Source organism: Grampus griseus (genome assembly GCF_964374135.1).
Source record: "Grampus griseus genome assembly, chromosome: 17".
Taxonomy (NCBI): domain Eukaryota; kingdom Metazoa; phylum Chordata; class Mammalia; order Artiodactyla; family Delphinidae; genus Grampus; species Grampus griseus.
Window position 1 is genome coordinate 78073648 of NC_139011.1, and position 4220 is coordinate 78077867.

Here is a 4220-nt window from a genome sequence, read left to right on the forward strand (position 1 = left end):
GAGAGGCCCACGTACAGCAAAAAAAAAAAAAAAAAAAAAAAAAAAAAAAAAAGAAGTAACCGGGAATATAGTCGCAATTTAACTACTGTGTCTGCCCTCAGAGACAGTGCCATCTATTTGGAAGGGGAAGGCAGAACATACCAGAGGCAATACAAAGATATTCTGACACCACGTCATCGGCAGCTAAGTGCTGGCGGATCACCTGTATTACAGGAGCAACACGGAGCGGGGATGAGTGCGGGCTGTTGCCATCAGGGAAAGCTCTTTGGCAGAGGGAGCTGTGGAGCCGGGGCTTTAGAACTGGGACTGGGGAGAAACAGGGCAGATCTCCGGGCGAGGACTGCCCGCGGGCCTACCATAGGGAATCATTACGTGCCATGGGGACAGTGACAAATGACCCAACTGAAGCACAGAGGCTGTGGGAGGGCTTGGGAAGAGTTGGTTCGGGGCAGGAGGGGGCGGCACACTAAGAGTGTTTAGAGAGAGCAGCGCTGGGCCATGGCAAAGCCACTGGACTCGACTGGACAGGAGCGGGAGGTGAGAGTTCAGTCACCCTGCACGTCTGGCCGGACGCAACGACTGGCAGCTCGGAGAACAGAAAGAAAACCTTAAGATCTAGCTTCCTTGTACGTACGAACTCAGAATTTCTCGAGGGGAACAGTCTTCCTCTTTGAATTTACAATCATACAATCGGATTTCACTTTTAAAAATAACCTCTTTCTAGGGACTGCCCCGGGGGTCCAGTGGTTGGAACTCAGCGCTTTCACTGCCAGGGGCCCAGTTCCATCCTTGGTTGGGGAACTAAGATTCCGCAAGCCACACAAGCCTCAAGGCGAGGCCTAAATAAACAGATAGATAGATAAAAACCTCTTTCCATATCACTTTTATGTGGAATCTAAAAAATACAACAAACTAGTGAATATAACAAAAAAGAAGCAGATTCACAGATATAGAGAACACGCTAGTGGTCACCAGTGGGGAGAGGGGAAGGATATATCCCTATAGAGGGATAGGGGAATAAGGGGTACCAACTATTAGGTATAAAATAAGCTACAAGGATATATTGTACCACACGGGGAATATAGCCAATATTTTATAACAACTATAAATGGAGTATAACCTTTAAAAATTGTGAATCACTATATTGTACACCTGTAACTTATATAATATTGTACAGCAACCATACTTCAATTTTTTTAAATTAAAATTAAAAAAACCTCTTTTCCCTGGTACCTTTACTCTCAACTTGTAAGTAAAATAGCTGAGATACATTCAAACAGAATCTTTATGTATAAATTCACAGCTTCGGTTTCTTACAAACTACTCATTAGAAATTTCCCACGTTTGGGGGAAATTATTTCTCTGCCAAAGTCGAGCCTTATTATTTTGACATTACTTAGTCATAATCATGTCTACCTAAGTGCTTGTTTTCTTTATAAAATTATAAAATCTTAAAGTCCTTCACTGGATACGGCTAGCTTCCTTTTAGTTAGTAAATGTAAAGTGAAAAATGTATCAAAAGCCTACTTGAAGTAGAGTTCACAAAATAGGCACAGAAAATAGAGCACTGTCCGGATACTCTTACTTTATGGAAATATTGTTGCACCAACTATAGTTCCGATAAATTAAAAATTTAGAAATTATTTGGAAATGTCTGTTGGTAATAGACTTGGTATGTATGGTGGTAGCTACAGTTAGGGAGCACCTGCTAAGTGTCCTACACACCAAAGGCTGTTAAGTCCCAACAGGGAGGCATTGTATGAAGATGCAGTGCTAACAGGGCAGGGCAGGCCCATTGTTCAATCCCAGCTGTAACCCAGCTGGGAAACCAGCGCAGGATCAGATAGCCATGGAAATGAGACCGTGCATGATGGCCGATGGCCGTGAAGCTAGGGAAAGGTCACAGGGAGAAGGGGAGATGGTCTCCTCATGGTACCCTCTAGCTTAGGAGAAACCTGAGAGATGGCTCCAGAGAACACTTCTCTTGGGTTCAAAGAGAAATCCATTTGAGGAAGTAAGTCTATGCCAACCACAGGGAATGAAATGTGGGCCATGTACTGGAATACGTATCGCGTAATTCAAGAGATGTTAATGGAATAGCTTTTCCTGTTTCCTTCTGTTTTAAATTTAATCACTTTAAATGAAATTATGTTTTGAAAAGATACTACTTGCACAGAGAACAGAAGTCAAAGGGAAGGGCAAGACACACTGTGAAAAGTCAGTCCCTTTTCCTATCGGATCGGCCCAACCACACAGTTCTTCCCAAAGCAACCTCTTCTGCCTGTGTCTCCAAGGCTGTAAACGTATGAACACATCTTGTGAGTCCTTTGTAAAGTTGAAGAAACTGCCCATATAAATCCCGTCCCTCTCCTTCTCGCAAGAAGCCTCTCCCTAGGACCCTCTCCTGAAGGCCCCCTCCCCTCTCCTCATCCCTCCTCCCTTCCCCTCTCGCCCCACATCTGCCCCAGAGAGTGTGTCTTACCTGAAGACAAGTGCTCCTGGCTTCTCTCCAGTGCACAGAGTTTAAAACAACGTTGGGGCCACCGAGTTACATTAACCAATGCGCCATCATTTGTTGAAGTAAGAAAGGAGTATGGATAAAGTACACAACACACGATAACATACAATCACTAATTTCTCCACAGTTGCTAAGATTTAGGCCAAAATCAGTTTGCTCGGGGAAGAAGAATAAGACTGAAAACTGTAAAGCCTATTAAAAGGCCTGGAAAACTCGAGAAGAGTAACTCTCTTGTTGAGAGACTTCTGAACCCCTTAAGCCATCAAAAAGCAAGTACTTGTTACATTTTCCTTACTCCCTATTATGTCTGCATTTTCTATTGCCATTCACAGACGCCTGTTGGACAATGTTAATCCCTACCTATGTTTTAAAATTGCAAAGTATTTACAACTTGCAAACCTCTTGGTGCAGATGGATAATCAGAATCGTCCAGCTCTCTCTCCACCATCTTTCTATGCCGCCATAATGGTGGGCATGAACCATAACAGTGGGCATGAATGCCGCCATAACGGTGGGCATGAATGTCCTGGCTGATGCTCTCAAGACCATCAACAATTCCTAAAAGAGAGGCAGATGCCAGGTTCTTATCAGGCTGTGCTCCAAAACCATCGTCTGGTTTCTAACTGTGATGGTGAAACGTGGTTACATTGGCAAATTTGAAATCACTGATGACCACAGAGCTGGGAAAATTGCTGTGATCTTCACGGGCAGGTTACACAAGTGTGGCACGATCAGCCCCAGATTTGATGTGCAGCTCAAAGATCTAGAAAAAAGGCAGAACAACCTGCTTCCATCTTTTCAGTGTGGTTTCACTGTCCTAACAACCTCAGCTGGCATCATGGACCACGAAGACGCAAGACAAACATACACAGGAGGGAAAATCCTGGGATTCCTTTTCTAGGGATGTAACATATATGTGCAAATAAAATGCCTCAATGGAAAACAAACAGAATTGACCAATGTAAACAACACCTCCCAATTGTACAGCAGGTTGTTCACAGAAAAGTCTTTTATACAACAGTTGGCAGGATTCCAGGCACTTAGGCAAAACACCCTGGGGAACATAGAAAATAATATTTGTCCAGGTCATATTCCCCTTGATATTAAAAACCTTCAATATTTCAAGGAAACTACATCTCATCTATTCTTAATCCAATTTTCCCCCTGAATTCAGTTGTCTTGTTAAACTGTGATGCCCAGAAGATCTTTGTTAGTGTCCTAAGGCTGCACTGTCCAATATGATAGAAACAGTTATATGTGGCTATTTAAACGTAAATTAATTAAAATTTAATACGATTTAGAATTGTTCTTCAGTAATGCTGGCCACATTAAAAGTGCCCAGTAGCCATGTGTGGCTGGTGGCTACCGTATGACACAGCACAGATATTCATCGTCATGGAAAGTTCTATTAAGCAGCATTACTCAAAAGGCAACTTTTTATTTTTCCTTCTTCTTTTAACCGGGAAGTTACATTTTGGCATAAAGTAAATGAATTTTCAAAAAGCTAGAGGTTACCAGATAGTTTGAAACGGCAGATTCAGTCTCAAAATCTAAACCAAAATAATTCCAAATATCAGTTACCAAAGCAAATGAAAATAAACTAATACAAGACTTCTCTGCCCACTTCTGCTGGCTGAACACCAAGTCATCTTTCAAGATTCAGCTCTGGGACTTCTCTGGTGGTCCAGTGGCTAAGTCTCCA

The 4220-nt window shown here is 42.6% G+C and overlaps 1 pseudogene across 1 annotated transcript; it reads left to right on the plus strand.

Moving 5' to 3' along the window:
* The first annotated feature begins 3023 nt into the window (after positions 1-3023).
* Positions 3024-3419, plus strand: LOC309835617 (small ribosomal subunit protein uS8-like; annotated as a pseudogene). The gene has a single exon. The product of its transcript is annotated as a small ribosomal subunit protein uS8-like (transcript).
* The last annotated feature ends 801 nt before the right edge of the window (positions 3420-4220 follow it).